The sequence below is a fragment of the Cryptomeria japonica genome, chromosome 4, assembly GCF_030272615.1.
Source record: "Cryptomeria japonica chromosome 4, Sugi_1.0, whole genome shotgun sequence".
Lineage (NCBI taxonomy): Eukaryota > Viridiplantae > Streptophyta > Pinopsida > Cupressales > Cupressaceae > Cryptomeria > Cryptomeria japonica.
In genome coordinates this window covers 412653585-412672556 of record NC_081408.1, presented here as the reverse complement: position 1 = coordinate 412672556, position 18972 = coordinate 412653585, and positions in this window count along the sequence as shown.

The window sequence follows — 18972 nt, the reverse complement described above, 5'->3', positions numbered from 1 at the left end:
AAATTGCATGCCTAGTGGATGAGTCTTTTGTATCCAAATCATTTATACTCTTTGATATTTTATATTGATGAGAGAATAGAGAATTGAAAATGGACGGATTTGATATGATCCAATGCACATAAAATGATCTGCCAACCTCTAATCACTCATTTTGGATTGAAAAGACAGGCCTAAATACATCATTTAAATAAAATATCTTTACAAATTTAGTCAACAGATCAGAAGCTTCCAATACCATTATAGCATAAACAATACCTAAAGATTTTTAAAGGACATTAACAATTTATGATTCTATTAAGATGACTAGAGTGTATGGAGATAGGAATAATATTCCATAGCCTCGTGTAAGTCACCTTCAAATTTTCCATTAAGTATGTGCAATGCTACAAAATCTTACAATAGTTGACACCCTTTTGGAACAAAGAGCTCCTTACAAAGCATACTGCTTATAACCAAGGAGGGGTGAAAGCTCATTTCACCACTCAAATTTTGAATACCTTCAAATATAAGGGTTGCATAAACAATACGTAGTCTTACCTGACATTTTAAATGAGCATTTAGTCATAAAAATGACAAAAGCACTCAAATTTTTTTATGTGAAGTGGTTGAGTTGCCATGCATAAAAATTCAAATCTAGAATTGATAAGTAGCATTTTTTTTAGTGTGTCAAGTTATAATATGTGAGGTTCTTGGGTCAATGGATTCATATTTTATTAATAGTAGTTTGTACAAATCCATCTTTCATGGAAATAAATAATCCATTTATCAAATTCATTGCATCTAGATGATGCTCACAAGAATTGTTATTCAAGTTTACAATTGAAATGCATCAAAATTTTCATGATACTTACATGTGCACTTGGGAAATACTCACACTAAAGGATACTACCATAAAGCAAATTAATTTGCACTTGGGAAAATGGTTTTGCATACCTTAATTTCATTTTTGCACCAATCATCTGAATGCAAGGAGCAACTTCCGGTTTATTCTTCTTTTAAAATCAAAATTGTTGCGAATATTGTTTTTTGTCTCCAAGCTTTGAAGTAAGTTTATACTATGTCAGGTATTAGTTAAAATTGTATCATGTTCTGGAGCTTAGCTAATGAATGCCTTATTCATTTTATCTAGTTAAAATTTTGTTCTAAAGCTACCAACATTGTTCCATGTGCTTTGTCCCCCCTAAAGGATCACCTCTCACCACTAACTATTATAATTCCCAAAAACTCATTCCTAGGTTGATTAGAGGAAGGGGAGGGAATGAGATAGTAGGATGGATCATGGCTTCCTCTAAAGAACTCCCCCTCTAATCCAAATCTTTTTTTTAAATCTACTATCTCCTATGATACAAACTAATAAAAACACTTCCCTCAAGAATACTTTGTTCTAGAGAAGTATGACTCAAGACAATGAAATGTATCAAACCAGCAGAAGATAGAGAGGAAGTAATGCATCAGTCTTACACTAGGGGATATATAGTGACTCTTTTAACTCACTCCCTGTTCCTGCAATTTAACATTCAACTCTATACACATAAACAAGTACAATAGATAGTGAAGAACTATAGCAGGGAAAAATTAAAACACGACAAAAGATATATGCACATCCTTTATTGAAATGGAAGCATTAATTAAAAGATCTACTATAGAAAAATAAATATGTGCAAAATCATCAATCTTCTCTTTATATGAGAAGGAATATATCTCTAAACTATTTTAACTCCCCCTCATATTTACTATCTTTCATCATATTTACAGTCCCAAAGACCTAACTAAAAGACATAGTTTTACTCTACTTTAAAAGTAGCATGTAAATAAATAGTTTAGGTTGTAGTCACATGGAGGGGGCTTTCAAAAATATTCAGTTGGAGTTGTTGAGATTTTGAAATGAGTAGTTCAATGAATTTTGTAGTGCATTTTTTGAACAGTTTAATCTTTAAAATTTAGGATATTGGTGGATTCATGAATTTTATTATTTATAGACTATGTGAATATAAAATGATGAAAATTAATAAGTGAAAATCTTAAATTCTCTTCTCATACTTTCAATCACTTATGGAAAAAGGGGGCTTCATTTAGTGTTTTAATCAGTCGAGAAAGAGTTTCAGTTATAGAAGAAGGTAATTAAGAGTTATAGAGGCCTATAGTATTGAATCAAGAAGAGAACATGCATGTAAAGATCACCCAAATAGAGGTCATAGTATAAGAGAGTTATTTGTAGTCTAAAATAGACAAACATGATCAGTCCTAGGGCAACTATAGAAGAAAAACCTCATAACAGTAATGGGCATGAATCAAAAGTAGATCATGAATAAAGGAACAAACATCAAGGGTTTTAGACAAAATGGTAGGCTACTATCCTAATACTATTTCAAAGAGATATAACAGTGAATGGTCAACTTCTTTTGCCAAGGTCTTTGTGAAAACCAGTGAAAGGATGCCATAAAAGAATAAGAGCTAATAATGACTATTTACTTCATGAAAGAGTTGTGAAGATAATCCTAGACTGACTATGTTGTCAAAGATGAAAAGAGAAGATCTATATCAAAGCAGCTTTAGAAAATAACAATTATGATAAGACTGCTAAAAATAGTCTCTAGAGAATCAAATTTTGAAGAGCAAGACCAGTGGAAGCTCTAGGGTCTGCCCTAGAACAACAAATTAGGCTAAGATACAAGACCCTACAAATCAAACTATAGTCCTAACAAAGCATGTTAGTAACTTAGGAGAGCTACCAAATTAGCGGAGACAAGAACTTGTAGCAGTCAAATCTAATAGACTATCATGAACAGTGAGTTGACTGCACACAGGAAATGCAAATATAAGAGACAAATGAATATACAGTATATAAGACTTATCCTACACCTCCCAAAGTACAAGTGAACTTTGAGTTCCAATTTAAGGATCTTCCATCATGCACCTAATAAGATCAACCAAATAATGCAATTCATTCTAAAATGTCTAAAGATCAACTTTGAAATATAGAAAGGTGGGATTTTACTTACAATTAGTTGAAGGTCTTCAAAAGAGGAGTCATGCTCATCTGACTTACAAAATTTGGTGTCAAGAGCCTCATGCACTGGAACACAAAATATTCGTAACCATAGCAAGGAAATCATTCATCACATGTCACCTAATATATAGGACTTCCAAAGCCAATCATTGCGATCTAAACATTTTCATTAAATGTATTGAATACTAAAGATACCATTTTTCCACAATCCGTAGTTGTTTGTGTACAAGGAAGCATTTGCATTGAACAATTGAATTCCACTAACTATATGTCATGAATACCACAAATAGATCAATAAAAGTTAAATGCACAAAAATTAATATTTTAATAACCAATCCAAGAAAAAAAAGAAAAACAAAGATCATTGATACTAATTTACAAGTATAGTAAAAGATACTGATTTGCAATACTAGTCAATACTAATCAATAGTTTAATCTGATATTGATTAGAGTTGTGATTTTGTCAATGCTAGTCAAAGATACTAATTTACAATTATAGTATTTTGTGCACAACATCCAAAATAAGTATTGTCACATGGGCTATCAAGCATCTAAATCTTACCTTGTCCCCCATTTCCATTTTGTATAGAAAAATATATATTAGTCATGGAAAATTTCAGGCTTCACATTGACTTGCTAGAGGACGCCACGAGCTATGGATGTTGGGCACAATACATAAAATACACAAACTTAAATTGACTGTTGACTTAGTTTCAATAGATTTCCTTTTACCAAAGCTAAATTGATTCCCAGAAATTAGATATTAATGAATTTCAATGCTTATTTTGAAGTCCATAGTAGCTAGACATATGGGCAGTAGTATATTCCTGATATTTTTTAATTTGAGATGAATAAAAAGAAGATGCAGAAGAATAATTGATATAATATTGAAATTAAAGAAGAGCGGACCTCAAATTATTGCAACCTACAGACTCATAGAAACTAATCAAAACAAGGGGACTTGAGAAATGCACTTCAAGATCCTAGATAGAAATTAACAAAAAAAGAAGGGATTTGAGATGTGCACTTAAAGATTCCAAATGCATATTGCCATACTCAAGAAACCCCTAAAGTATATCCAAGGTGTACCCAACTGTCAAGCAAATGTCATAATAGAAATAAGAACAAAATGAAGATATAAAAACTTACAAATAAAACAAAATAAATACACAAAACTAACTAAACCTAAGATAACTTATTTTTTTAATATATTTTTTATCAATTTAATATACACATACCCAAGTTTTATCAAATTTGGGGCCCAAAAATTTGAGAGAATACTCATACACTGCTAACTTTCCATACAATCTAAAAATCTACCCAAACTATAAAAATATGACTTATTCCTTTGTTGAGCTAGAATTTGTCAGCATAAAAAAAAAGAGATGAAAATGAAACATCGGTTCAACAGAACATGCTAGACAAAGATAAATGATCTAGAAGTGTCAAAAGGAAAATAGTATATCAGAAATATATACATGCAAACATATGCCTTAAAACAAAGAACAAAAAGGCATTGAGAGCACATAGGAATGTGATAAAATATTCTCTACCAACTATAATTCAAATATACCTAAGTAATATTAATCATCATAGGAACAAATCAAAAGTTAAAACTTTATGTAGTAACTCCCCTTTGAAAATTGGGAGATAACAATAAGGTTTGGAGCATGCTGATCCAACTAGAGTAGAAAAGTAGATCAGGCTTTGTTTATTCTATTTGAGATTATGAACAAGGGTTTGGAGTATTTTTTGGTAATGCAGACTAGAAGGGCGAGAGAAAGGAAGTGGGGGTCATAGGGAAAGGCACCTAATCTCCCTTGGATAGAATTAGGGTAATCATGGAAGTAAATTCAGAAGAGACTCAAAAAGAGGTTTGCATGGCTATCAAAATCACCAACAAGCAATGCCTGCCACAACAATGAAGAATGGATTAGCATATTCAGAAGGAATGGAGAACAACTTATTTTAGAGCTAGACATGAAAAAACTTAAAGGTGATATTCATAGATTCCTCTTTAAAGGTTTTCTTTGTAGATCTTTGGATGTTCAAATCGTTTGTGAAATATTTCTAGGAATGGGCAAGAAATAACTAGAAAAATCATGGGCATTACTAGAACAATTCATGTCTCAAAGGTAATATTTATATATTTTATAATTTATAGTTATATTTTAATGAGGCATAGGGGCAATAGATCCTAAGGACTCAATTTTGTGTAGGCAAATTGCAATGAACTCCCTAGAGTAATTGTGGCTGCAAAATGTATCTTTTCAAGAGTAGTCTTTTAATGTCATGGCTAATAGATAACTGCTAGGGGGGGCTTCAACATGCTTCTAGAAGATCGTGTCAGACAAGGGAGGCATCAATTTCAAGGTTAGGATCTAGAAACCTTACAAAAATTTGTTTTTGATCCTTGGACATGCAACTCCGGGATATATAACCTTGTCAAGGGTAGTTCACCAGGAGGAACCACCATAATGAGGAATACTTCATTGTTAAACACCAGGATAATTTCCTAGGCTCAAAAGGGTAACTAAACCTAAATCTTATCTGAAAATGTCAAGTGACGTGAGAGTTTGGCAATAATTTTGGACTAGCCACTACCCAAGGCACCTTGTACATTCAAGAAGATGTTATTGAAGCATCTAGAGTTAAGAGATCTTCCGTTTAGATGGTGAAAAGAAGCCTCTAAGGCTCACATGACTAAAATACTCTTTGTCTCTGAGAAAATGAGGTTCCTAAAGAATAACTAAAGTTGTGGATGAGTTTTCTAACAAGGCACACCTTTAGGATAGTGCTAGGCACATCAAAGATTCCATTCAGACTTGGTGATTCAATTACAAAATCAAAGTGGAAGAGCAAATCATGGAGCTTGTAGCTGATGCTTACCTTAACAAAGAGATATTCTAGGGGCAGAGATTAAGGATTGGTTGGTCATTTGGTTGACTTCTAAAATAGTGAGAACTAGAGAGAGAAGAAGATCAAGGAGTTGAGGACAAATAATGTTGGAGAATTTTGTACAACGGGGTTTGATAGCTTTTGCAAGGAATGCAATAATGTGAGGCATGAGGAAATTTTATACATCCCTCGACAGAATGGAGTTACCAAGAGATTGAATATAATGATGATGGAGAGAGGTAAGGGTATGCTTAGTGGCATTGTTTTGGAGCAAAAATTCAGGGTAGAAGTTGTGAGCATAACTTGTTATTTGATTAACAAGTCTTCTACTTAAGCTCTTGTGGGCATAATCTCTAAGGAGACTTTGGTTATGAAATAATCCTTCATTGGGGTATCTTAGAATTTTTTATTGTGTGTCACATTTATGTGCTAAGAATTAGAGATCCAAATTGGAATTCAAAGTAGAGAAGAGTATTTTCATCTGTAGGGAGATGCATCTCTAAAACCATTGGACATGTCCTGGGGAATGGGGCACATTTCTTGTATTGGAAAAAAGTACAAAGACAACCCTTCTTGCAAGGAATATCTTGCTTGGGTCGCTTGAGTATTTGATAGAAAAAAATTTATAAATCCTATGTCATACACCAAAAAAACATGAAATTAAAAAATGAAAAAGAAAAACCCTATAAAGTGTCACGCAAGGTCATTTTTTAGCATACTAAGTAGATCTATTTTCATTAACAATTAAGATGTTGTGTTGGAGCAGATGTGATTTTGGATTTTTCATTCACTTGTTCAAATGCCACATGAGAACAAATGCAATTTTGGATTTTTATTGTAATGCCCCGCCAGGAAACCCCTATGGGTTTAAATTAAAAACACTCAAATAGAGTGTAAATTTTTTTTTTTATAATAACTAAGAGTGTTAATGAAAAGGTTACAATATTAAGATAGATTGAAGTGATCTCAAGTTATCTCTATCTAGATAACACAGCGGAAGGCTAAAATGATCCTAGGGAGTTTCCCAACGTGATTACACAACTTTACACCTAACTCAACTTGCGTCATTTGATCCATTAAACTGGATAACTTAATTACGAGGACAATGCATAGATCTTAATTACAAATGTGTTCAATGGTTTGACGTCTTATAATTTTAGGAAGAGATCATTTACTTTAGACGGGTAGGGAGCCATTGAGAAGTTATTTATTCATTGCACTTTAATTCATAATTACATTAGGAGGTCTCCAAATGGGCTCAAGCGCCTATAAATATAACAAGGTTCATTCATTAGAGTTTTAAAATGACCATCCACACTTGACATCATCCTTTAATACTATAAATATGCTTTACGAGATTCATTCGTTTAGGGTTATACTTCGATTAGTAAAACAAGGATGCCATCATTTGATTTTAAGATATTCACCCACATTTGTTAACTTTTTTTTTTTGTTAATATTAAAAGCATGGTTGATGAGAGGAATTCATTTCTTAAGGATTAACCACAATTAATAGAGTGAAGTCCCCTCATTTGGTTTCATGCATATTCAACTAATGAGTTGTAGTGCTTATACGAAGGGTAAGTTATGAGTAGCCATAGATCTCATTTGAATTTTTAATAATACAATAAATGGACTAACTTCATTAAGTTGGATATGCATTAGAACCCCAAAGAGCATCCTTCAATTTTAAGGTATCGTTAACGAGATTACATTCATCATTTCAAGGTTTGAATAATCAAACCATAGTGATGTTCTTCTATTAGGATTAGAATACAATTATCTTTTTGCATATCTCTTCTTATAAACGAAGTTAATATGAGATGGTACATATATTAAAATTAAGGTTTAAATAACTATACCAAAACTTCCCTTTTTAGATCCATTTCAGCATTCATAAGGGATTCGTTATTTAAGGTTACAAATATAGATATTAGTTGAGTTCACTCTTGTATGAAATTAATCTGATAAAGAATATTTGTTAGGATTAAAATGTAAACAACTAAGTAATTTCATTTGATAAAGTGAATTACAATAAACATGGCGATGTTCATTTACAAGGGTAAGATGGTAAATGCCTAAATGAGTTTCACCAATTATCAAGTTTAATTTCGGTAAGGTTGATTTGTTAAGATTAAACGTATTTGACCAGACAACTATATCCAATATAATGAAACATAATTAACATGACATTTCCCATTCTAGGTCAATCTTAGCCAACATGAGGGATTCCTTTTATAAAGATTAACATATGGGTTTTCTAGTTGGGTTCACCCGGTTTTAGAAGTAATCTGGTGAGGGTTATTGATTCAAAATTACAACATAAATTACCAAGCATATTCGTTCAATATACAACATGAATATTTGATTGAGTCCACACGATTAACAAATTAATCCGGTGAGGATTATTGTTAAGATTAAACGTGAAATAACTTAACAAATTTAACCAATGTAATGAAACATAACTGACATGGCGTGATTCATTTACTAAGGAAAAAGGATAGATATTTCTATGATGTTCTTCCTTTAAATTTCAATCCAAGAATTGTGACATAATTTTTTTTTTAAAACTTTGTTTCCCCCTTTTTACATTCATTCCAATTAACATACTTTTTAACAATTAATCCAATGAAGTAATTCTAATCAGATTTCTGCCACTATTACAATTTAAATTAACATTACCAATTTACCTTCTTTTTTTTTACACTTTAATTTCAATATTTAAATACCATGCCATATTCATAATTCACAACGTTTTATGAACTTATATAACTGCGTTTATCCATATGAAAAATGTTATACATTTAAATTTGAATTCATTTAATAACACCATACACTTTGCAAGAGTACAACCATTCAAGATAATTTAAAACATACAACAAAGTACGCTATAAACATCGCATAACATAGATATGATCTCGGAGTTCACCCCGGATGGGCTACATCTCCGGGTCTGCTCAACTGCAAGACCCCTTTGGTATTATGTTGTTAGAAATACATGATTTATGAGTCTTTTACATCTTGCCACTTAGGCGAATAAAATCAATATACAACAGACTCCTCGGACGTTAATTACATAAGGATCCCTTTTAGAAGCGGGTCAGAATGAGTCATAACAAACAAAAAAAGAAACAAACAATCCTGGATACTCTTGTTTGGCGGTTTCCTAATTAGGGCTTGACCAACTTGCAACCAACACTATCATGTCAAGACTTACCATTACATAACCAAATTCAATAATAGAAGATTAAATCCAGCATAGGCATTATCCGGTAGAGGTATTCGTTTTATCATATTGCTTTGACTAATAATGTCGATACTTCGATATACTAACTAAATTAACTTTTACTTAAAACTCTTAATAAACCGCCATCACTATTTCTTCTATGTTAATGGCAGTACTAACCCGGGTATGAAGTAATCAACATGAAATTAAAACTGGTATTAGGCTAAGGATTAACTAAATATTGCTTCTCGAACTCCAAATGTATTATTTACTAAGTTTGAAGTCAACTAAGATAAGATACTGAATTTAAAATTACCTAATATCAACGCAGACTGGAATTCAATTCCCTTATGCTAATTTTTAATTCACTAAATAATCTGAAATTCTTCTTCTTTTTACATGTGACATAAATATACCTTTATCCCTTTTTTTTTTCTTCTTAAACATATTATATAATATAATAAACAATTAATAATTAAATATCCATCAAACTGAACCCCTTTTAAAAAAAAAAAAAACAAATTATATAAAATAAAATATTAATAATTACATAAAACAATAAAATAAACTGTTTTTTTTTTAAATTTCAAAAAAAGGGAGGGGAGAGGGTACCCACGTGGACATCCACGTGGGCCCTTCCCCATCATTGGCAGCCTCGCTACCTTTTGGTAGCGCTGCTACCAAATGGTAGCAGAGCGCTACCAAAGGTAGCGCTGCTACCATTTGGTAGCAGATCGCTACCAACTGGTAGCAATGCCGTGGGGGGCAATAAAACCCAGTTTTTTTTAAAATTTTTTTTTAAAATTTCCTTTTTCTAAAATTTATTTTATTACAGACATTAAACACAGTCTGAAAACAATAAAGGAAATAGCAAGAATTCTCAGTGCACACACACAGCCTGAGACAGAAAGAAAGGGCATTCTCCAACATTTTTATATGTATTTTTTTTTTTGAATATCATGAACAATACACCCCAAATGAAAATGTAAGACAAATAAAACCCCCTTTTTTTTTTGCAGTCCTAAAGTAGATTTCCAGATTTCTCATAACAGATAACCAACTGGGGAAACTAATTTTTTTGAAAAGTTCATGAACCAAACAACCAAAACAAATGTAAAAACCCTTATTCTTTTATCAGATTTTTCCAAAAAAATAAACTCCATTATGAGAAAACTATATTTTCTCATCAAGCTGAAACACAACATCAAACTTCATTCTAAATCAACCAAGCTTAAAGAAGCAACTGCAACTATTCTTCTAAGAAAACACATTCATGAGTAAAAATGCTCTCTTTTTTTTTTTAAAACAAGAAGTAGATAGGAAGATTCAAATCCTACCTCATAGTGCAATCCCGGGCATGAATCTTGATGAAGAGTTTTCCCCCAATCTGCTGCTCCATTGCAATTTCCCCATTTTTCTCCCAAAAAAACTCCCAAGCCAAGAACCCCCAAAATGTCTCCAAAACTAGGTTAAAAAGAAAAAGCCCTAATTTTGCCCTAATTTCAATTTCGAATTTAGGGTTTTATTTCTAAAATACAATAAATGAAAATCCAAATGGGAATCATTCATTCCCTCCTTGTTCATTTTTCTTTTAAAATTTAAAAGCTTCTATTTCATATTCAACTCTAATTTAATTTACTGAAAATCAAACTTTTATATTTTATCAACTATACAAGTAAGAAGAAATAATTTCTTTTAAATAATAATAATTTTCCCTTTTCCCTCCAAATACGAAAATGCGTAATTTATTGCTATCTCCCAAATGTCTTTAAATTTTTCCTTTCCAAAAACGCATAATCTCATTAAATTCATTATTTTAAAATTAGCTATTAAATTAACTCGCTACAACATAATAACGCGATATTTTTAAATAAATGACTAATCTAATGCAAGAGTTTAATTTATTCTAATTTCTCGACTACAAATGCATAAAAGTTACAAATGCGTAAATGAGCACACTAACCTCAGTTAAATACCTTAAACTTGCTACAATAATAATTTAAAGCAAGTCTCTTTAATTACTGATTAATCGTATAAAGAAGCTACCTATTTAAATTTCTATATCTCTAATGTGTACGTTTAATCATAATTTTAAATTTAATACTTAGGATAACAAACCTCACTTACCTCGTGCAAGGCACGCAAATCGAGGTAGTCCTCCAAATCTCTCAACACGCATCCCAATGAAAGGCAAGCTCCACGAATCCACGCACAATGCTCGCCTAACCATGGCTAAGGCAAGACGAGCGTTATATGACCACTAATTCCGAATTCAAAAGATGAAAGAGCATACTCAACCTTGCAAGTTCCAAAGGAGGTGAACCTTGCCCTAAGCGGTGTTGTACCTGCAATCTCCTGCACCCATGAACTCATACAAGCATGCATATACATATACATATTCAATGAAGGCGTTAGCTCAAGATTTATCTCAATGGTTAGAAAATAACTACATTTACACGAAAATCGATGTAAAAGCACAATAATAGGCATGCACAATTTATTTATATTATCTAAACTACACATTGCATATCGGTTAATCTACCATTCGAGAATGCCACATAGGAAGTCAATCAAGGTTAAACGGGCTTTAAAAGTCCGACTAGGGTGTGGGCATTACATTTATTTACCAGTTTGAACACCATACAAGAACAAATGTGGGAGCAACATGATTTCAATTGATATTGTTATTATATTATCACATTATTTTGGATTTCTTGGATGCAACTAGAAACCAACAAGTAGGTTCAAACATTGAGCTAGGTAGTTTGAACTCAAAACTATGTTTATAGGCCATTATTTACAGCCCAAGCCATTAGTCGATTTTATCATGCCATTACTAATGTAACTGCAAAATTTTAAATTATTAATAATAAATATTTTAATCTAGATGCTTGAAATGAATATAATATTTATCTAGATGCTTGAAATGAATATTTTCATTTTTTAAATCTTCATTTAACCAGGCAAATTCATCTCAACATTAACATATGAATATCAGTCATTATACTCAATAAAATCAAAATATTGTTTGATTTAAATTTAAAATGTAAATTAGTTAAATTTACTATCAATTTGTTTACACTAAATTTGTTGTTTTTAAATTAATAATTATTATTTTTGTTTAAGAATGTTAGGCTGGATGAAAATAGGATTTGTACCCCTTATGTAAATATTGTTAAAGTGTTTAAGGGTCAAAGGGGCTAGGTGTCAACAACCATCATCAAATGTAAACTTTGTCTTAAGGAAAAAAATCCTGATTTCCAAGAAAATATAATATAGAAACTATTGTAAAATATCTACTATAATGCTTACAGGCTATAATTAATATTGTATTGCAAAGCAAACATAAACATACCTAGATAACAAAAGATGATAGTAGCCTGTTTTTGATCCCATTGTTTCCACATATCGCTAGCATATACATATGCATAAGTATTGATTCAAAACTTCATTTTATAGCTAAAGAATTCTCAGTTCTTGCAAAGGTTTTCAGTTTGACATAAATATCAAGCAAATATCCTTATGGTGAGAAAGGAGGTTTCTTAGGTCCACACATAGCTTGTATTATGTAATTTGGACATGTAACATTCATTTACAACTCTATCTACTTTCACAGAAACTTGAACATAGCCAGTTACATCAATAAACCAATCTTTCCTATACACAAAAAGTTACTTTTCTCTCACATCCTAGAAGGATATAAGTTAGTGGCAAGAAAAATGTACATACATCATTCGGGGGCATTTTTCAGCAAACCAAGATTTGATGTCATCTATATATTTACAAAGGAGTCAATAATACGTTGCAAATTTGTCTCTAATGGAGACTTCACAAATTCTACAATCCGACTGTTAATCCCCAACTAAAAAATTTGGATGATTCCTCCAAGATCAACTAGGGCAGATAGTTCCACGGCTGAAAATGATGTTCTTAGGGTATCCGTCTTGAGCCTACAAATCTGAAAATTTTCTCATAAACTATAATATAATAAATAATTAACCATTCCTCCCATCATCACACCCAAAGTCTCCCTTTATAATATTATTTTTCAGTTTTTTACGGTTGCTGATTAGTAATTTTAATTAAAGTCATTTAATAATTATTTAATATTATTTTTAATTATACTTTGAGTCATAATATTAAATAATTTAATTCCCCTTTTTACATTTTAACTTATGAAAATAAAAACTTAATTTTCTTAACTTCTCAAAATATTAAGACATTACATTTTTCTCTAGTCACAAATTTTGGGTCTGACAAATTTTTGCTGAGTCCAATTTTTCTAAATATGATGTGGATCAATTCCTCTCAACAACAAAAGAAATAGAAACTTGTGGAATATGACAAATTAAATCTTAAGGTAAAATTTAGACTATAATGTTGGGGCATTCGACACAATCAATACTCTCAAAAAGTTATAGCTTTTCTATGCATTATGTAGATCTCTTCAAAAGTTGTCCTTCCTACAAAATCTTCCGACATCCACTTCATCATGGGCATTAACATCATTCTCTTCTTACTACCAAAATTACTTTGTACATTGTGCTCTAGCCAATTTTAAAGGTTGACATCAAAGTCTTGTCACCATCATCTACAGTTTTTTATTTAAAAAAGTTATAGTCATAAAATCAAAATCAAGAGTCAATGCAGTGACATTTTGCAAGCTGACACCTAGTACATCACTCTTAAACTTCCAATGATCTAAAATAGCTCGAGGGAATCAGTATAAACTATAAAGTCTATTTTTTATTGCATATTAAGAGGTTCTTGGTGGAATCACAAGAAGTCATCTAGGTATTTAATCTACCAACAACAAGATTACTAGTGTTTGTAATGCCATGCTATTAAACATCATCGAGCAACATAAATTTTAACTCTAAGTGCCAAATGTACTCTTAATTATGGCATATGGATCTGACGTGGAGAAGAAAAGAAACTGAACTTATCAAAGGTAATAAATTGTTTAGTTAAATCTCTAAACCTCAAATTTCAAGTAACTAATAAGTTAAAAAGATGCCTCACACAAAATTGAATTCAGACACGAACACAAAAGGAGATGTGTTCACAAACTACAGATGCAAGAGGCAACACAATCAATATTATATTAATAACTAGAGCTTGCACTAAAACAAAGGTGCAATGATTGGCGAATAGTAAAATATACTTTAATCATTATGTTCGAAGGTATAAAATTAGGGTGCGAAAACTGCATTTATTAGTCATTTCAAATTCAATTGACATAAAGTAATTTACCAGTTTTTAAACAACCTTTTTAAGTACTAAATAAATTTGTAAAGATTTGAACATCTCAAATTTTGAACAAATATCATTATAAAAATAAGTAACCATAAAACCAATATCCAATAGTTCTCACATATAACTTTTTTTTATCTTAGAGAGATCGTTGTTGTAGTCTTGCTTCTTCTTGCTTCCTGATGATTGTATATGAATTGCTCTGCATTTTAGGATATCTCTGGAAGGGCCCTGTAAATGCTAGAAGATGCTAGAAGATGGACGGACACTGTAAATGCTAGAAGATGGGCAGACGCATCTCAGGGGAGAGAACCTGCCAATGGCATTTACATATCTGTTAGAAAATGTTGTCATGTATTTCTTGCAATTTACGAATCCAACGGATTCAATGTTATTTGCAAAATAAACACAGAAGAGTCTGAAAAATTTGTAGATGAAAGAAAGCAAAGTCTAGCAATACTCACCTGCTAGAAAACAAATCTTTACGCCTTCATCGGTTAGATGAGCTTGAGTGGGGAAATTACCTGGATTTGATGCTTGGATTTCTAGACTCCTATGTTGGACAGATGAGCCCTATCCATGGCAACAGATCTCGATGACACATTTTAGAAAATCGTTGGCAGTATAAACCCTTAAATTTCAATTTCACATTTGACAGCGTACTCCGATCGTCTGTGACAATGAGAGCTTTGGAACAGAGGATGGCATCAGACTGCGTAGAAGTCATTTAGTTGAAGAGAGATGCCATTGACAGTTACAGTATTGTGGATCTTGTGGTGATCAAGTCTAACCGTAGGGGATGTTGCACAGACAGAATGTGTGGTCAAATAGCCAAAAATTCCCAATGCCCATCGAAAAATTCAGCAAACTTTATTTGATGAAATTGAAATGAAATAAAGATTTGATATTAAGATTTATGAAGTTTTGTGTTGTGAGTTTGAATTTATTCTGTGAGATTGTGATTATGATTGAAGAATCCATTATCATATATACATATAAATATATAAATAGATGGGTGTCTATATTTATATATAGATATATGTGTCTAGGCTTTGCAGATAGGTCGGTTCCTCTCAAGCCATATAGTTTAAGCACTCCCAATAGTCACTCTATTTAAATCCATAATCACTTAATACTTATGAACAATAAATTGGCCAATTGCATTTGGAAGCGATTGGCCGATGTAATCCAGTCTACACGATCTTTACTAGCATGCTCACAGCTTGACAATCAAAGCATAATTGACAAGTGTCTTTATTTTAAAATGGTTGTTAGGACTGGTATCAAAGTTTGAAGAGAATGGAAAGCTCGCTGAGAAGTCAGTTGAATCGATTGGTCATATACACCAACAGAAGAAAACAAGAGCTGGAGCTGTGATACAGCTAGAGTCCCTGCGATTTGCTAAAATTTGTTGATTTATTGTTTTTTATTAGAAACATGTAGATAGTGGTAAAAGGTCATAGGAAAATTATAATATGATTGAGAATAGCAGTCAAATATGCAATGGGTCACGGATGAAGTTAGTTTTAGATGTGCACAGTAAATTCTAGTTCAGGATAGCTACAATCTTTAATACAATGCAGTTGTAACACTAGCAAGTCAAGTATAAAAAGGAAGCATTGAAGCTTTATCTCAAATTTTGTTTTTGTGATGTAATATATACGAAACATAAATGAATAAATTATTTTCTTACATTAATATCTTATTCTAATATGCACATTAATAGAACAAAATGAAAATGTATAACCTTTGAAAATATGCATCATACAAAACAATCATATTCACATAATTGTTGTCAAAAGTTGTTTGCAACAACTACATAACTATTGGGGAAAGTCATTTGCAATACTTGTACAATTGTTGCAGAAATTTGTTTGCAGCCATTAAACAGGTGCTACAGAAAGTTATTTGAAATATTTACAGACTTATTGTGAAAAATCAATCACAATAGCTTTGTAGTGGCCTCAAAAATGATATTTTCAAAGGCAAATAAATGAGTTTTAATGGTCTTCTCCAACTAGATTGTACACGACTTGAACTCTTCCATATGGGGAGTGCTTCATGTTGATAACATAGTGGTGGTCATAGCTCAATCTTTCCATTGACTAAAATGTAATTTTTTTATAGAGCTAACATAGGGAGTGTGATAAAGGTGTTGTAGGCTGGTAAAAATGATGACTTAGAAAAGAAGAAACAAAAAAAAACCTACAATCTGACTGCACATCATTGTTTTAATGGAGAATATTGGAGCAATTACAACTATCATCAAATTACAATTATGACTAATTTTATGTGCAACATGATGCTCTAGGTAATAAAATATCTTTCATTAATGAGATCAATGGATATTCTTGCAAGGCAAACATATCACAATTTGATTTATTTGGTGGAGATTATAGCTATTAGTATTGACCTTGACTTCAAATCAATTAGTACCAGGCACAACTATTAGTAGCATAGTCAATGTTGAGTTTTTCCTTAGAATAAATATTTGTTAAAATTTGAAGAGAAAATAATTTATTAGTAAAGAGTCTTCATAAGATTGTTGGTTGTTTTTAATTTTGATACTCAAATTCCGAGTGTAGTTGAATTTGAGTTTGCCACTTACAATAAATATTTTTGAAATGTTGATCATCAAGTGATTTTGAAGTATACTTGAAATTAAAACCATGAATTCTTATCTTATAATTATTTATAGTTCTTAAAAATGGATATGACTAATATCCTAACTTTTGGATTAGATTATGTAGATTTTTTGTTGCCAATGTTTTAGATCAAGCTCTGTGATCCATTGTCAAGGCAGATAGGAGAAGAGAAATGGAAGGATGTTAAGAGAGCCAACATAATAAATAGAGTAAGAGGTCCAAGATGAATGACACAAGAACCTAAAAGATAAGAGATAGATGGATCATAGAGCTTGATTTGAAATATTAAATATAAATAGTCTAATCTAGATGTTAATATATTGATCATTATGGAATGTGGAAATTTCATGAATTTGATGGACATGACTATTTTTCTAGTCCAAAAGTTAGCATATTGATCATTATGAACAGAAAACTTCATCAATTTGATGGATATGACTATTCCTTTATAATGAAATGAGTCAAATATCTTTGGGCATCTTTTAGGTAGATGAATTTAAAATATCTATAATAATTATTATATATTTTCTAATGTAATAATATTTTTGATAATATTTTAATAATATCTATATTAATTATTATATATTTTCTAATGCAATAATATTTTGATAATATTTTAATAAAATATAAATTAACAAGTGATATAATTAATATTTCAAACTTATATATACATGCAAACAAAATAACATCTACCTTTTTAAATAATAGAATTTAATTATTAATTTTTTGTTCAAATTTTTGATATTTATGTTAGAGGATCTGTATTAATTAAATATATTTTATTGTTATTTAAAATAACAATGTGTTATGCTATAACTATATATAATAATAGAAATACAAGTAATAAATATTTTTGAAAGATTAAAACTAGCATATATATAGAAATATATATATAAAAAGCCGAGAGATATCTAGGCTTTCATTTATTAATTTATTAATTTTTGAGTAAAATTTTGAAATGAAAGCCTCGATATCTCTCAACTTTTTTTTTATATATTTCTATATATATATGCTAGTAGCATCCGCATGCGCAATTGTAAAGAAATTAAATTATAAAATACATATTATTTTACTTTTTTTTTCAAGCAATAAAATTAAGTTTTTGAAATAATAGAAAAATTAAAGCTTCGATCTCTCTCTCTATATATATATAGCATTGTCACGTGCAACACATAATTTATTTGAAATCATATGAAATGTAAAATAATAAATATTTTTGTATTAAATATTGTTCAATTTTATTTTATTTTTTCTATAAAAGTGGCAAACCACTATAATTTTATTAATATTAAAATTTCCCCATCGGCTGAATAATAAGTAATAATAATACTTTTCTAAATTTAATAATATTTTTCATTTAAATTATTTAAATCGATTTAAAAATAATTTATTTAACCTAAATAATTTAAGTTTAATAAGATACATTTATTAAAAAATAAATAATTTGACCCAAATTAAAACATAATCATTATAAAATTGTAATATTGATTTATTGTCATGTTAGGATTAAGGTTCAATTTTATGTATTGTAAAAAGTAAGTTTAGAGTTAGAGTTAAATTTGGTTCAATAATTAATAGAAAAGCAGATGATAATTATTTTAATATTATCATTTAATTTACGTTATTCCTTAATCTGTGGGAGTTGCATATATTGTTAGGGTTAAATTTTGTTTTGTGTTAATAACAAAGAAACATAAACATATAAAGTGGAAGAAAATATTGATGAGTTATTTTGAAAACCTCAATCTTCACTAATAACACATACAATGAATTTTTCATAATATAAAAGTATAAATATTTTGATGCATGCATACGATAAAGGTTATCATATTAACATTCTCGTCAAATAATAAAACCCCAATTTCAATTTATTCTACCTTGTAAACTGAATTTTTTGAGTGTGATATAAAATTTACAGAAAATACGCTAGAAATAGACAA